The following is an 18,546-nucleotide window of genomic DNA, read 5'->3' as shown; positions in this document are numbered from 1 at the left end:
AACAGAGCAGGAAAAGTAGTGAAGATTTTTCTTATCTTTCAAAGTATCGCTCGTGAAAATATTTTTCTACTGCATAGCTACAACACAGTTCAAGGATCTTCAATAAACAGAACATTATTCCTCCTTCCAGTAAGGAAGCTTTGTATATATACGTTAAAAACACAATAAGAGTCCATGAAGTGTACCGGGATGCTACAACATCATAATCCATACAACCAGACATGTGCGCACACCCAGGTTGACTTTCTATCTCAGTAAAGCAAATCATTACGACAGCATTAATGAATTAAGTACGTTATGCAACTCATTTAACATAAATATATAATTTTTCAAAGAATACATTTGTCCCACTCCCCTCCCTGCCCCGATTGGAAAACTTAGATTAGATATATTATATGAATGGTGCATTCAAAGATTTTACAACAAATTGCTAGTATAGTTAAATATATGGTGAGATGGTTATATCTGCTTGAACCAGATATCCATTTGCATATATCTTGAACATATTGCCATATACATTTTATTTGTTGATTACTAAATCAGAGACGTAGAGAAAGAAAAACATTGTTATCAAGTTTCAAATATGGATAGACCTAAATGATAATGTTAATTTACCCAGTTTATATTTATTCTAAATTTTAAGTGAGATAAAATAAATAGAAACTGTACCTGATATATTACTGTGATTAATGACTGGAAGATTTCTTGCTAGTTTTTGTGACATTGTTTAAAGTTTTGTGGTACATGTAACATATAAGTTATTTGTCCTTTAGTTATTTTTCTTCTGTTCAACAGTCTTCAAGTTGTTTACTTCTGCATTTCTTTTTGGTGTACTATTTGTCCAATCCATTGATTCTTCCTGTGTTAAAATGTTGTTTGTAGTGAGATATTTTATTGCTGATTCCACTGTTTCAAATATTTTTATTCTCACTGGAAGGAATATACAAAGTCTTGCTGGAAACAAAAGATGGGTCTTCAGTTGTTTCTTTTTCAAGATTTTTATTATTGGCATGAATTATTTTCTTTTGAAAACCACTTTTGTAGAGTAATCATTGTCAAATCTAATTAACGCACCATTATATTTAATGGGTGAGTTAGTCCAAGCATTTTTGAGGATGAGTTCCTTGTCTTGCATGGAGAAAAGTTTAACAATTATTGATCTTGGTTTATTTTTGATTAAAGATGTATTTCCTGAAGTTGACAATGACCTGTGTGCATGTTCTATTCCAAAAGAAAGGGCTTCCGGTAATTTTAATACATTTGGGATCCAGGTAGTAAGAAAGTTTATTATACTATCCCCTTCCGCTTTTTTGGGCAGACCATATATTCGGATATTATTTCTTCTCATTCTGTTTTCCATGTCATCTATTTTCTCCAAAAGATGTGTATTTTGTTGCAGTAAAAATTCAGTTTGTTGTTCTTCTTGCAGGAGTCTAGAATCAATGTCATTTAAGGACTGCTCTATGACAGAAATTTGACCTTTCTATTGTGTGAACATTTCCTGAAGCTGTTCAAGTTGTCGAGTACATTTTTCTTTAAAAGAGTCCAATTTATTATCCATCTTATATATTTTAGTTGTCAACTCTTGAATATTTAAAATAAGTGAATGTAAATCCTTTTTGAATGTTGGGTCCTGAGGTGGATTTCTGAGATGGCTCATTCTGAGTAGCTGATGCTGCTGTTGATTTTCTAGTAATTCATTTGACAGGAATTTTCCAATGAAAGTTGATAAAAATTGTTCTGATTATGTCTCTGGGTATTAGAACGTGGTTAGTAGCGAAGATATCTTCTTATTGTTGTTTTTTTCTCAAAATTCCTGTCTGAAATATTATTGAGGAAAGAGAGCTGTGAGAAAGTGCTGTTACCAGGTCGCCATCTTGGCCACGCCCCCTTTAAGTGCATTTTCACTTATAAAATCCCTGGTGACTGTGGAGAACTGCCCAGCAAATAAAAGCTGCATGGCTAGGCAGTAGATGATCACACAAATGGCCTGCCTAGTAAGAACCTCATATAGAAGAACCTGTAGACTTAAGAACAGAAACTAAGTAAAGAGATTGAAGTTGGAATAAAGGGTCTTGCAAGAAAGATTCCAAAATATGGAGACTGAATGGCTGAAAAAACAGACTTACACATACCAAGTGCAAAAAGGCCATTTCTTGTGATATTTCCTTTTCTCTGTGGTATGGCAATCTAGGAATTGCGCTCTACTTAATGTGATTAGGAAGCCTGTTCCAAAGAAGTGTAATCTCTGTGACACATATCTGTCTCTCCAGCATGTTTTTTTTTTGTTTGTTTGCGTCTCTGACTAGGTTTAGATCCCTACATCTAGTGACCCTCATGCTATTTGACTTGTGGATGTGTAGCAGCTCCATCAGGGCTGGATTTGTGAGTGCCATGTAAGTCAGGCATAGGTTACCCCTTAACAGTTGGTAGGAGACAAAGTAAAGGGACAGGGTGTTAGTCTGTTAACATAGGATATGTTGCCTACACCCTGTATTTTCTTTGTGAGGAACCTCTGAGGTAACTCTGGCTCCTGTAAGTACTTAGTCAAGTACACGCCAAATGGTGCATTGTACTTGATTATTGGTCTAATGAGGCTGAATACAGCAGGGCTATAATTTCTTTGGATTTGGATACCATACCTTTACTTATAAGTTGTGCCACATAGAAGGACTTCCTCACCACAATGAACACATAGTAATCAAAGTTCAGGAAACAGTCTCTGTGTGTGCCTAGGTCTCTCATCTATGAGTTTACTCTTAGGAGTGTACTATTGATGGAGTAATTTGCAGGGGTATTTGACTTCTCAAAGGGTATAATGATGCATTTGTTTCACATTTAGTTTTAGGTCATGGTTCTGGCACCATTCATTTGTTTGATCTAGACCCTCCTGAAGGATCTCTACATCACTGGGGGATTCAGTGATTGCCCCCACTTGCATTCATCAGTAAACTCTGTCATCCAGCGGCCTTCTACATTAGCCTTGAATTCAGAGAAGTATATTCCAAACAGGAGCATTTCCAACACTGAGCCCTGTTGCACACCACTAGTACCTGGCCTCTTGCTGGATCTGGATTCACCCACTTTAACCATGTGTCCTCTCTATGACCCATTTGGATATCCATCTGGTGACATAGGAATTTGTGCATAGTTTTGTGAGTTTATTTATAACACCTGAGGGGTCAGGTCAAGGTAGGCGATATGTACGGTTTTACCCTCATCTATGACCTTAGTGACTTTCTCAAAGAAATTCACCAGATTTATTAGGCTTGACCTGCCCTAAACAAAATCAAATTTGGTCAGTTCCAGTGTTTGGAGGTTTCCTATGTCATTATTTGTCAGGTCCATGATTACTTTTTCCATGTCCTTACATCTAAGACTAGTCAAACATATTGGTCTGTAATTTCCAGGTTCAGTAGATGGTTCCTATTTACGCAGAGGGATGAATGTTGCTGTCCCCCACTCTATCGGGACAAAGCCTGGCCAGGGGCTGTGGTGAAACAGAGATCCCAATGGGCCTGATTATTCCTGATTTAAGCTGTTTAAGAGGCAATATATTATATCATCAGGGCCCCATTAAAGATATGTTTTTAGCTTTAGAGAGTGCAGTGGCAACCTGTTCTTTGGTGATAATTTGTGGTGGAGTGGTAGAAGGTATTTCTGGGGGAGAACTGGGGGTGATGGGAAGGTGAAATTTGAGCTGAGTTGGTCAGCCAGCACGTTTGCTATATATCCCCTGTCTATGTATAGGTGATGTCATCTACAACTAATTCCCCACATTGTTGGGAGCTGTCCTTAAGTTTACAGAAATAACTAAAAAATGCCTTATGGTTATCTTAGCTTTGGAGTCTATTTTTATCTCAAAGTCTGATTTCAGAAGCTTGCTTAGTTCCCTGCTCTACTGTGCACATTTCCTCTTACTTCTCAACAGGATTTCCTTTCTTTTGTTGTACAACCTATTAACCTGGACCTGGGTTTATTTTGGTCTGATACTGCTATATCTATGCAGTTGTTTATATGGTCATACAGGGTTTTTGTGTAAACTTCTGCATAGGTTTCTGTACTTTTTGGATTTGGAGGAGCTTGGAAACTAGCTATGCCATCCATTAATAGGGGTAGTTCTTAAAGTTTTTGCAGTTAGGTGTGGGGAACTAGTTTTATCTTTATTTCAAGAGTAGACAGTTTTGTGTTCTGATCTTACCAGTGAAGACATCAGACTGGGGGAGGGGGAGCAATTCTCTCCCCTATTTGTATCAGATCTAGGATATTTGTTCCCTAGTCAGAGTGCAAACTAGCTCCTCCAGAGCATTTGAATTTACAAAGTCAAGAAATCTTACAGACTGCATATTTCTGGTCATGTATGCCTCCCAATTAATGGATGGGGTAGTTAAAATCACCCATGAGTATGGTATTCAGCTAGATGGTGAGTGAATCTAGTGACATCAGGTATGATGTATGAGTTTTCGGGTTCATGCTGGGGAACCTGTAGGTAGAACAAATATGGTAATGAATTATTCCCATGAGTAGTTTGACATGCAGTAGCTCAAGCATGTCATATTTTTTTACCTGCCCTGAGGTGTGCTTATCATTTATGTAGCTACACCTCCACCTTTTGCTCTTTCAAGTTCAGTGGGTAGTCAGAATGCATTAAAGGCATTATAGCTATTCACTGCCAGAGTGCTTTCTGTGGCTTTGGACCATTTTTCGGTGACTGCACAGGTGTCTGCATTCTCCTGGGTGAGGAAAGCTTCCAGGGAGTGCAGTTTTTTTGTTGAGACTCTTGGCATTGAGCAGTAACACCTTGTCCTGAGAAGCTTTGTTATGCTGGAAGGCGTGTCTGTTTGGCAATGCATAAAAAAGGCATTATAGGGGTGTATAATGTTTTAGCCAATATCCAAAAGCCTAGCGGTGACAGATGAAGACCATCCCAGGCAAAACCATATGATCTGTCAAACGCATCCTCCTAGGCTGAAACATATTTGATCCCTTTGGAATGACACCATAAACTAAGCCAGGTTTTAAAAGTCAATCATTTTCTGCTGGTATTGTGGCATTATCCTTGGAGATGGTAGAATGCTGCTCAATGCTAGGCCCAAAACATGCCTGTGAAACATATTCTAAGAGTTCCATCATGTCTCTCTTCATATAGTCCAAGGAGGTATGTCTCAGGTCATTTATACCAGCATGGACTATGACTGAATCATACAGCTGATTAGGGGTAAGTGACCTGAGTGCTTGCGTGATCTGGCTAATCCTGGCTCCTGACAGGCAACTAACTGTAGCCTTCCCCTTATCCAGCCTGATAAGAGGGACATCAGTATGTCTCACAATGGAGTCTCTTATGACCAGAATATTGGGTTGTGCCATGTTTTGCCTTATTAGTTCAGACACAATAAAATATGGTTTTATGTGTTGTGATGGGAATTTTCTTGTTTGTGTTCCTGCAGAGTTTCTGAAGACTGCACCTCAGAGGCCTTTGGGGTTTGGGTAAGTTACATGCGAACATCTCTGCATATGTGGGTCTATGTGTGTGGTCCTTTGTGGGTACCATGAGTCATGTCTGTGAGTCACTGATAATCGTTTGTTGCTTTTTGTGTCTGTATGTGAAAGCCTAATCTCCAATGTCGATGTGCAACTACATCTCTCACATACTGCATTTGTCTGTTTGAGAATTAAGTGGTTGTTGGTGTACATAATATGGTTGTCAGGATGTCCATGTCCACCAAGCTGAATGCAGAGATAGCAGGAAAGTGCCCATTCATCATTGCAGGTTCTAATGTGTACTTGAAGGGATAGGAGTGGAGGGTGTTTGTTTCCAGATGAGGGAAGGGTGCTTCCTTGATGTAATCTGCTGCTAACCTAACCAGCAATGCTGCCCAGCACCAAACCTGATGTTCTCTGAGCAACAATAGTCCTGGGTGCTATAATAATGTAAGGTAGACCTAAATAGTCCTAAATAAATGTGTGAATACTCCTTACCTTGAAAACTAGTTGCCCAATGAGTAACACAGGACTGAAGTAAAATTCTGAGATTTTTTTTATAAGAAAATTTCTACTTCGTTTGACTGTGTATATAAAAGGCACCAGTAATTGCTGCTGCATGAAGAGCAGCTTCTCGCAAACATGAGGCTTATATACAATCAGAAAAAAAGCAAGTTTTATGCTTTGCCCTAAGGCCAATCAGGTAAGCACAAAATGAGCTTTCCACCAGCAATTCCCAGCTCATATAGGTGAAATCAGCCTTCTTCTATCACAAGAGTGCAGACTTTAACCACTTATTGTAAAATGATGGGTTTGGAGCCCAGATGGTAAGGAATCTCAAACAGATGCCTAATACTAACCAAGAAACACTAGATACAAAGTATTTCAGTGCAGAACAGAAGCCCTTACAGCAGTTTGAAAATGCAACTTTTAACTTTAAAGAAGTGCAAAAAAAACAATAAATAGAGCAGTAAACTTTCACAGTATAATGACAGTAAACAATGTTTCTAGATGTTTGCATATGTACAGGGCACAGGCATAGTGACCAACTTTGTGCAAATGTGCAGAATTTGTACCAGCACATTAAATGCAGACAACTGACTACTGAGCCCTCTGGCCAATATAATGACTGCACTTAGAACCCTTTTGTGTGCTTCCCAACTTAGATAGACCAGGTAAACACCACTGCCATTAGATGAATAATCTTATGGGAAGTCTTAGTTGGGAGATTTGTTCTTGTTAGTACTTTTTATGCTAGTGTGATACCCCTGCACTGGCCCAGTAATGAAGGAGACTTAATCCTCACCACTGACAACAGCTAGGGGACATGCACACTGGGAGGATGACAAGTATACACACAGTAAAGTGCAATTTCCTTTAGGAGCACACAGAGATCACAGTCAGTCTGGGGCTGGTTTCTCCCTCTTTCCCCAGATCCCCAATATGACTCCCCACTGGCACAGCTGTAGGGTTAAGATCTTTGCTAAGCGGCCAAGCCAAGACCTCCAGCACCCTCTCTGTTCAACCAGTGCTTCATGTCCCTGACCAAGTAGCTGACACACACACACACACACACACACACACACACACACACACACACACACACACACACACACACACACACACACACACACACACACACACACACACACACACACACACACACACACACACACACACACACACACACACACACACACACACACTTTGAGATTTGGTTTATACATAAACACACACACACACACACACACACACACACACACACACACACCTGGGAAAGGCTGGCACAGGTTTATTAGCTATGTCCCCTTCTGCCCAGACTATAAGACAGATTCCACTTCCACTACCCCCTACTTACCACCTACTATAATCCCCTTACAAAAGGTGTCCAATCCTACTGTGTAGTGTTACTATTATACAAATGGTAGTCTGAGCAAGAGCAAGACTATTTAGGAGTGGCCTGTACAATGTCACAAAATACATATGCAAGTACTTTCAGAGCTTAAATATGCCTCACAAATATCAGCCACAAAGATAGGTTTAAATACATTTAATAAAAAATAATAAAAGAACAAGACAATACTCAGTATATCAACACAGTAACTTCAAAGTTCAAAATCACAGGAAGTATTTAACACAACATTGCAGGACAGTCCCAAATAAATAAAGAAAACATCTAAACTGATCTTTACAATATTCCTAACTATATTTAAAAGCATTACTATGCCCTAAAAACTTACTTACAGAGCAAGGCAAGTGCAGATGATGATGATGAATGAATGTTCTTTCTAGGTCCAAGACAAAATACAAAATGCCCAGTCTCTCTCCGAGAGAGTTCTTAAATTAATATCAAATATTACAGCTGGGCTAACATGGATGACATCACTTTTTGTCACCTGACTTAAGTTCCCAAGCTAAACCCCCCATTGTAGCATTTGACATCTCCTTGTAAAAAATACATAAACTTCAGATTTTATTTATTTATTTGTTTATTTTACATTTGTTTACTGGGAAAGTCCAATTGGGCTTGTACCCATTTTCAGTGGAGGCCCGGGGAGAAAAGCTCCAAGTAATACAATGACAATTACACAAATCCACAATTCAGACAAGTATTCATTGGCATATACATTGGCATATACACAAATTAGCAATTCAGACAAGTATTCAATGTTAATCGACAAGTCAAAAAGTAATTGAATACGAGTTATATCAACAAGACTTTTCATTGTGATTACAGTAATAATGAAGCTCACAAGTAGCATTTACAATACATACTTACATACAAAGTGTATATTTTTTGCTGTCATGGAGGTACAATGTTTAATGGTAGTTTAGAGAAAGACCATATTAAGTTATACACGGGTGTAGAAAGTGAGGTCAGAGTTTAGGGTGTGGTTTATCCTGGGGAATGCAGGGGCAGAGCTAGGAGTTTGCTAGATGATTTTTCAGAAATGATTTGAATTGTTTTGATGAGGAAATGGAGGCAAGAGTAGTTGGTAGGGTGTTCCATTATTTGGAAGTATAGTTGGAGAAAAGGCCTTCTCCAGCTCAGTTCTTCGCTCTAGTAACTTGTAGTATTTATTGTCAGAGCAGAAGGATCAAGGAGCAGAGTATGGCTGGATTAGATGTCTGAGGGGTGGAGTTTTGTTTGGGTAGAGTAGAATTTGGTGGGCTAGGCTTAACTGGTTAAAGTATAGGAGTTGTGGGAGTTCAAGCCAACTGAGCTGCTTGAGGGATTGGCAGTGATCTGATCTGTATGGTGATTTTGTGGCAAATTTGGATATTTTATTATAGCAGGCTTCTAATTTGTTAAGGTCTGATTTACATAGGTTGATAAGGATATGGGATACATATATAAGTCTAGATAGCAGGTGGGTTTTGGCCATGGTGTTTGCAGTTGCTAGAAGCCATACAACACTAAAACACTTGCAAAACAATGCATAAGGCATCCTAGTTCTAGACACCCTGTCTCCTTGTGCACTGAAACTAACTTTTATAGCGCAATCGTAAAACAATTTAATTTCAACTTATTTTCTTGAAGTTTTGCAAGTTAACTCTGTATGTTCTGGTTTCTACTATTAAAACATACATTTGCACAGGTATATAGTTTATATGCATTTCGATTCTAAGTCAGCACGGCATGCTGTGGTTACATTTTAGCTCGGTACATAACATACAGTTCCGTATAAATCATATCAATATTCACAAATGACATAGAATTATTTACAAAATTCCAGATAGCTGGGCTGCCAGTGTGACACCCCCCCAAAAAAAACTCAAGCTAGCTTTTCAAGTGACCCTTGAAAAACATGCTTGAGAGGGTTGACCCTATCTCGGAATACCTTTCCCCATTCCCTGTCTTGAGAGCCCATCTGTGTTGGCATTGCTAACCCCAGTGTGGTGCTGGACTGTCATAGCATATGCTTGCAACCCTAGGCTCCACCTTAGAAACGTGACATTTTGCTGGCTGGCTTAATGTAGATATGTTAAGGGATTGTGGTCTGTTACTACAGTGAATTTCCTTCCATACAGATAAGGCTGAAGTTCCTGCAGTGCCCACACTATGGCTAAGCATTCCTTCCTGCATTGGAACCTATGACTGAGATATACCACTGGGTGCTCTTCTCCCTCTGACAAGATCTATGTATAGCCACCACCCCATGGTTTGAAGCATCCACCTGCACAACAAATTCTTTGTTGTAATATGGACTAGCTAACACAGGGGGTCCTCTCAAAGCTCCTTTTAGCTTCTGGAATGCCTGCTCACATGCTGGGGTCCACACATCCTTATCTGGCCTATTTTTCTTGTCATGTCTGTGAGAGGAGCAACTGTGGTACTATAATTGGGGACAAACTTTCTGAAGTACCCTGCTGTCCCTAAGAATGCCCTCACCTGGTAACATGGGCAGGCCATCCCTGAATGGCTTCCACTTTTCCAGGTTCTGGCCTGATCTTACCACTCCCCACACTATATCCCAGGTAGGAAACCTCTGCCATACCCACCTGGCATTTGCTGGGCTTAATGGTAAATCCTGCCCTCTGTCGTCTGCCGAGCACCTCCCTGACATGCTGAAGGTGCTCTTGCCAGGAATGGCTGTAGATACCAATGTCATCTAGGTAAGCAAGGGCAAAATCTTCTGCTCCTGCTAGGATATGATCTACCACCCTCTGGAAAGTCACTGGGGCATTTTTCATCCCATAAAGCATCTTCATGAACTCATACAAGCCAAAAGGAGTTACAAAGGCTGACCTCTCTCTTGCACTGGGAGTCAAGGGCACCGGCCGGTAACCCTAGGTAAGATCAATGGTGGTAAGATATTTAGCTCCACCCAGCTGTTCTAGGGCTTCATCTGTCCTAGGCATGGGGTAGGCATCTGACTCTGTTTGACTATTTACTTTCCTGTAGACCACACAGAATCTTGTGCTGCCATGTATTTTTGGTACTAGCACCATTAGGGAGACCCAGGTACTGCTGGACTCCTGAATTACTCCTAGTTTCAACATTTTCTGTATCTACTCCCTCAGAGTCTGTTTGACTCTCTCAGGTACACTATAAGGGACCTGCTTAATAGGTCTTTGAGGTCCTGTACCCATATGGTGCTGCACCACGTGGATGCACCCTGGTTTCTCAGTGAACATGCCCCCAAACTCCGGTAACACTTCTCAGATTTCTCGAACCTGGGTAGGGGATAGCTGCTGGGATGTTGCTACCCTTTACACTGAGGTTTCAGTCTGAGCCTCACTGAGATCAGTCACAAGATCCCCTTTAGACTCCTCCTGCCATTCACGGCAAATACTCAGCACAATGGCCTCCCTATCATGGTAAGGTTTCATCATGTTAACATGGTACAGTTTGTGCCCCTGCCTCTTGCCTAGCAGTTTTACCATGTAGTTAACATCCCTGACTTTCCTTACCACTTTGCAGGGTCTTTCCCAAGCTGCCTGCAGTTTAGTGTGTCTTAGGGGAATGAGAAGCATTACCTGCTGCCCTACAGCATACTCTCTAACTCGAGCATTCCTGTCATACCAGACCTTTTTCCTGCTGTTGGGCTTCTGCCAGGTTCTCCTGGGCCAAACCCATGAGTTCTCTGAGCCTTGTCGTGTGGTTTAGGACATATGTCACAACAGACTCCTTGTGGGATTCACACTCACCCTCCCACTCATCTCAAATCAAATCTAGAGGTCCCCTCACCCTATGCCCATACAACAACTCAAAGGATGAAATACATGTGGATTCCTGCGGCACCTCTGTGTAAGCAAACGACAGATGGGGCAAATGATTGTCCTACTCCCTCTTAAAATGGACTGCAAATGCCCATAGCAAGGGACTTGAGTGTAGAGTTTAACCTCTCAACAGGACCATTAGTCTGGAGATTGTAGAAGGTGGTCTTTAGGTGCTTCACCGCACAGTGCTTCCACAGACAAGCCAGCAGGTCTGACATGAAATTGGCACCTCTGATAGTCAGTATTTGTTTGGGAAACCTACCCTGCTGAAAATCTCTTACAAAGCATTTGCCACCTTTTCTGCATCAGTGGAAGACAGAGTCACCACATCAGGGCATCAGGTAGCAAAATCTACTACCACTAGGATATACTTTTTCCCTGTGGAACTTGGGGAACTCAGAGGCCCCACAATATCCATAGCTACCCTCTGAAATGGTTCCTCAATCACAGGCAAATGCATCAAAGGAGCTTTCACCTTGTCTCCTGCCTTGCCTACCTTTTGGCACTGCTCACAGATCCTACAGTACCCTGTTACATCTCTATAAATCCAAGGCCAATAAAAGTTCTGCATAATATGTCTCTTTGTACTGTTTATGCCCATATGACCTGCAAAGGGAATATCATGGGCAATGGCTAGAAGTGCCAGATGGTAGGCTCTGGGTACTACCAACTGCTGTATTCTCTCACCATCTAGCCCTCCCTCAAGGGTGCAGTCTCTATATAATAACACTTTGTCCCAATATACAGATTCCTCTTTCCCTTGAGAATCAGATGCCTCACTAGCTACCTCCCTCAGGCTTTGTAATGTAGGGTCTGAGAACTGAGCTAGTCTCATCTCTCTCTTAGTAACCCTTCCAAGCTCCCCTTCCACATGAATTCTGGTATTATCTTACAGTGGTGCTTACTGTCAGCCTGGGTACTACTACTTACCTCTGCCCTTGCAATCACTCTGTCCAACGGAACATCAGTACCCACAAGCAGATGTGGCTCACCTTCAGTCTCACTGGTACAGGGTAGCTCCCTCTCTGAAGTAATCACCTCACTAGTCTTGGCTGCAAGTGTTTGGTCTGTTTGGGTCTCCCCCAGACTAGCAGACCCACATGCTTGTCTCCAAGCCTGACTGCATGTAACTGCATGCACACAGGGTACTGCAATATCAAAATCATTCCCTAGCAGGACATCTGCAGGGATATCCTCAAACACACCTATTTTCTGGCTTCCTTTTCCACCCTCACAGTCAAGGTGAACCCTAGCCCAAGGTATTTGGAATGGGGTCCTTCCTACAGCTCTAACTGGAGTAGACTGCCCAGCAAGTAGTACTCCTCTTTAACCATTGCACGCTTTACAATGGTTAGGTCAGAGGCTGTGTCTCTCTTAGCATTGGCCTATTTTCTATCTACTATGATAGTTTGGCACCCTTGTTGTCTCGAAGACAGCTTACTGCTGGCAATTTGTCATTCTCACTTACTGGCTCTCTCACCTTTTGTTGCCCACCTTGCCTCTCTGGGCATCTATATGCTGCATGGCCCCATTGGTTGTATTTAAAAAAAATGTAACCTTTGGTCCTGGATGTATACCTGAACAGGCTTCCCCTGCTACTGCCAGACTCTGTTGGGGCAGTCTGGGCTGCCCACTATGGGTTCCCTTAGACCCATGAGCATCACTGGGTATCCATTTCCTGTGCAGTGATGCCCTGCTTGCTAGGTATAGGTCTCCCTTTTTCCCAACTCATCTGCAGTATTACATTGCCTATCAGCTAACCAGATTCTCATGTCCTCGGGTAAAGTGCCAAGGGCTTGTTCCCTCACCAGAAGGTCTGCCAGTCCTTCAAAAATAGTGACCTGACATCCACTCACTCACCTATGAAAATAAGTGCTTAGTTCAGCAATGTATTCACACACACTTTTATCTGCCTTGCATCTATGCTCACAAAACTTTTTTCTATAAGCTTCAAGTGTTAACTTAAAGCATTCTCAAAACAGTTTTTTTGCAATATTGTAATTTAAGCAATCAGTATTAGACAATTTAGAAATAACAGTTACAGCTTTACCATGGAGTAATAGAGTAAGCAATCATACCCAGAGCCCTTGGTCAGCATTATACTGTTTACATACTCTTTCAAACATATGAATGAAGCCATCAACATTATCCCCCTCTGTAAATTGTGGAAGAAATTTCCTGATCTTTGTTGCTTCTGGGGTTTGGTTACTCCCTTCCCCATTACTTCCATTACTCTGGCAAACAGTTAGCATCTCCTTTTCATGTTGCCTCTGCCTCTTCTTCTCCTCAGCATCTAGATGTCACAGTTTATCATTTTCCTCAGCCTCTAGACATCTCAGTTTCTCATTTTCCTCAGCCTCAAGACATCTCAGTTTCTCATTTTCCTCAGCCTATAGACATCTCAGTCTCTCTGTTGCTTCTATATCCAAATGCTTGACCTCCAGCTCAAGTCTCTTTAACTCCAGAAGGATTTTTAAGTCCTCTGTGGAAAGGTTGATCAGTTCATTTTCTGAAAGTTGTACATCTCCAAGGCCAGCCTGGTTGTCCTCCTGATAGCAGGTCTGCGATGTAGCTGTGCCCAAAGCTACAATAATTTCTGCCTTAGTCGGGTTGGCATGCACCAGTCCTGTAGCCTGGCACATCTCAGCCAACTGGGTCTTTGTCAACTTGCCATGCTCCTCTGCTGACATCCTTGCCTGCTCTCCCTGACTAACTACACTAACAAAAATAAATAAATAAATAAAACAATTGTGATGTGAAACTCTGAATGTTCACTGCATGGCTGATTGAGTGCACAAACACCTTCAGTGACCACTGTGCAAAGGCTACAGGAATTCAATATCCACACCACTACAAGCCAATTAATATGTTATGTGGCTATCCCACAACTGTCAACCCACCACTGTCGACCAATTAATATGTGATGTGGATATCCCACCACTGCCCATCAATTAATATTTGATGTGGATATCCCATCACTGCCACCAATTAATATGAGACACCCCTGCACTGGCCCAGTAATTAAGGACCCCCAGTCCTCACCAGTGGCAAAGCTAGGGGATGTACACACTGGGAGGATGACAAGTACACACAGTAAAGTGCAATTTCCCTTAAGAGCATACAGAGATCACAGTCACTCTGAGGCTAGTTTCTACCTCGAGCTCCAGATCCCCAACACGTCTCCACACTAGCACAGCTATAGGGTTAAAATTTCAGCTCAGGGGCTAAGCCAAGACATCCAGAACCCTCCCTGTCCAACCAGTGCTCCATGTCCCTGCCCAAGTAGATGACAGACACACACAGATTTGGTTTATACACAAACACACACACACACACACACACACACACACACACACACACACACACACACACACACACACACACACACACATATGAGGAAGGCTGGCACAGGTTTACTAGCTAGGCCCCTTTTGCCCAGACTATAAATTAGTTTCCACTGCCACCATCCCCTACTTAGCTGCTATAAGGTTTTTACAAAGGGTGTTCAATACTACTGTATAATGTCAGTATTATCCAAATGATAGTCTGACCAAGAGCAAGGGTATTTAGGAATGGCCTGTACAGTGTCACCAAATAAATATGCAAGTACTCTCAGAGCTTAAACATGTCTCACAAATATTAGTGACAAATATGGGTTTAAATACATTTAATAAATAATAAAAGAACAAGACAATACTCAGTATATCAACACAGTAACCTTCAGAGTTCAAAATCGCAGTAAGTATTTAAAACTACATTGCAGGACAGTCTCAAATAAATAAAGAAAACATCTAAACTGATCTTGACTATATTCCTAACTATATCCAAAACATTACAATGCCCTAAAAAACTTACTTACAGAGCAGGGCAAGTAGAGATGGTGATGATGAGTGGATGTTCTTTCTAGGTCCAAGACAAAATACAAAGTCTCTCTTTGAGAGAGTTCTTAAATTAATATCAAATATTACTGCTGGGTTAACTTGGATAACATCACTTTTTGTCACCTGACTTAAGTCTTCAAGCTAAACTCCATTGTAGCATTTGACATCTCCTTCTGAAAAATGCATAGCCTTCAGATGTTTGCAGTTGCTAGAAGACATAAAACAATAAACCACTTACAAAACAATACAGAAGGCACAGTAGTTCTAGACATCCTGTTTCAGTGCTGCATTGAAACTAACATTTATAGCACAATCGTAAAACAATTTAATTTCAACTTATTTTCTTGAAGTTTTGCAAGTTAACTCTGTATGCTCCAGTTTCTACTATTAAAACATACATTTGCGCAGATGTATAGTTTATATGCATTTCTCTTCTAAGTCAACAAGACATGCTGTGGTTCAATCTAGCTCAGTACCTAACATGCAGTTCTGTACATATCATATCAATATAAACATATGACATAGAATTATTTACAAAATTCCAGATAGCTGGGCTGGCAGTGTGACAGCAAGGTTCAGCTTATTTTTAACTTTTGAAGTTGAATACCCTTGGTGCTGTTATAGGGGTGACTGCAAGATTGAAAGAAATGAATAACTCTTTTTTGGCTTACATTCTGAAAATTCACTCATTTACACAGATGAATACTGCTGCAATTAAGGAACCTTAAGGAAAGCAACCACAGGCATCTGGCACTGTGATAATTCAATGTGGATGAATTTCAGCAGGAAGCAGCTGAGCAATGTACAGCCTATTTGCAGGTTCTCTGTTGGGAGAACATCTACACTGTGCTCACAACACATAGTTTGACCTGGGTGACAAGTCAGGCTCCTCTGTTCTCATATTAAAAAAGCTCCTAGAATGAGATGCAGGTATGAGGATCTTCACTGGAAAATGCAAAGATTAGGAGGCTACTCCAGGAAATGTATTCACAACATTCTCTCACATGATGAAAGAAGCCTGGGAATGGTAGCAGCTACTTAGGCAGATTACTTTATAATGCTTAATTATGGTGACAAGGGGGATGACTCTTAGTGGCGTAATGTTCAGAGAAAGAGAGAGAGTGGTCTAATTATTAATAACCTTGAAGGAGCATGACACCTATTTACTCACTGGTGTAATACAGCAGGTTATATACTGTCCCTGCTTGAAGACTGATGACAGTTCAGGGTTATAAAATTAATTTAAAATATACAGGCATACCACTCTTGTGAAAGTGTTTCTTCTATTAAAACTTAGATATAGATGTTTATAGGTGATTGTTGGGCTAACAACCCCAGGGGTCCCTTTTAAGCCGAGGCATACTTCTCAAAGGTGAGAATCAAACCATGTATCATGTGTTTATAAGGCAAATGCCTTAACCAGTATGTCAACCCAAATGCCTTAACCATCATGTCAACTCTGACCCTGTTGTTAACTCCTGACCTTAATGTGATAAAGCTGCCAATCAATATAAAAGACTACCATCAGACTGTGTGTGTGTGTGTGTGTGTGTGTGTGTGTGTGTGTGTGTGTGTGTGTGTGTGTGTGTGTGTGTGTGTGTGTGTGTGCATCTGGCAGACATTGCTCACATTCATGTAGCACACCGACGTCTATCCAGGTCCATGGAAAGAATAATCATGGACATGATAAATGAGGACATAGGTAACCTGCAAATGATGGATTCATCAAAGTTCAGCTTTGTTAAAGGAAGGTCACGAATATTAAACCTGGTGGACTTCTTTGAGAGGGTTAACAAAGCAATAGATGAGGGCAAGATTGTGCACACAGCTTACCCTGACCTGGTCAAAGCTTTTGATATAGTGCCCTACTCAGGCACTATAGAAAAGCTTACTAAATTTATAAAGGCCATTCCTCGATACCACCGTTGTAAAATCGCGGTACAGTAAAGGCTGGAAATTTTGCCCTTTCTTCACTGTAGTGTGATCTCGGAGTTGGTATATATAATTAGCGGGGGGTGTGGGGGCACAGCCCACCATGATATTCATTTCGAGGAATGGCCTTTTCATTTATTTGGCCATTCGACATTTCCACTTTTGTTTATTTAATAGGGACCCTATATATATATATATATATATATATATATATATATATATATATATATATATATATGTATATATATTTCCTTAGGAGAGTAATCAGTTATATAACATTTTTAATGGGTTCCTCATATACTCTTGTCATTACTGCAAGTGACAACTGTGTCTTTGGGAGGGTGTCCCTGTCTGATGCTATTAGAACACAGTTATTAAATGGTTAAGTAATGGTTGTGGTGCATGACAGACATCAGTTTTCCTTTGTGTATCTGCATGAAATCCTAGACCTTCACGTAGGTAGTGATAGTATGTGCTAGCCTTTGCCTCTTAGCTAGAGCCAGGGCATACTGTGCACACATTTATCTGCCAGCACCATTTGCAGCTGGTGGTTCCTCATCATACTCCTCATCTGTACCTGCTGCTGCTGTTGGCCTGGCCTGGCCTGTGGTCTTTTGAAACTTTGGTCCTGTCCTTGTTGAAGCTTTTCCTGAGAACTGTATTGCGTAACATGGCAGAGGCAGTAAATATTTCAGCACAGGTGTGGGGGTGATACTGCAGTGTTTCTCCTGATGTGTCTAGACACCAGAACCTTGACTTAAGCAAATCAAATGCATATTCTATGATATTCCTAGTTGTATCCTTACTCATTATATACTTACTCAGTGGGGTTGAGTGGGTTTCTTACAGGTATCATTAGCCAGGGCACCAGTGCATAACCTGCATCCCACACAAGAAGCCTTTGAGGAATGTCACCCCCTGGCAAATTTGATATAAGTTTCACAAGTGTGCCATATGTTGGAGTCATGGAAACTGCCTCGCACACCTGCACAGGCATTGTGGATGATCTCTTGGGCATCACCGACAACATGACAGTTTACAGAGTGGAAAGCATTTCTGTTGATATACCTCCTCCCAACACTTGTTTCTCTCTCTGGTGGGGATCATGGAAAACAGATATGTCCCCTTACAATGCCATCTAATAAGCATTTTGGCAGTTCTTTGTTTTAGTCATTGCATTTAAAAACTGATGCAATATTCTAAAGGCTGATGAACTATCACATTAGTACATGCACGCAAAATGAGATCTGAGGAAGACCTTTACATGATTAACAGATATGGGTGAATGCGCTTTTTAAAAATAATTTTTTGGTAAGCACAAGGTGAGGAATGTGATTTCATTTTATACAACTTCCTTTATATATTACTTAGACAGACACCCCTCTTTATGTGATGTTTTTGTGTATGTATATATTTATGTATGTATCTGTGTGGCTTTGTTTATGTTTATTTGTCTGTATTTGTGTATGTGTACATTTATGCATGTGTATTTATAGGTGTGTACTAGGCTAATGGCCCTGGAGCCTTT

This window comes from Protopterus annectens, chromosome 10.part0, assembly GCF_019279795.1.
Source record: "Protopterus annectens isolate FY-2018-M chromosome 10.part0, PAN1.0, whole genome shotgun sequence".
Lineage (NCBI taxonomy): Eukaryota > Metazoa > Chordata > Ceratodontiformes > Protopteridae > Protopterus > Protopterus annectens.
This window is presented reverse-complemented; position numbering follows the sequence as displayed.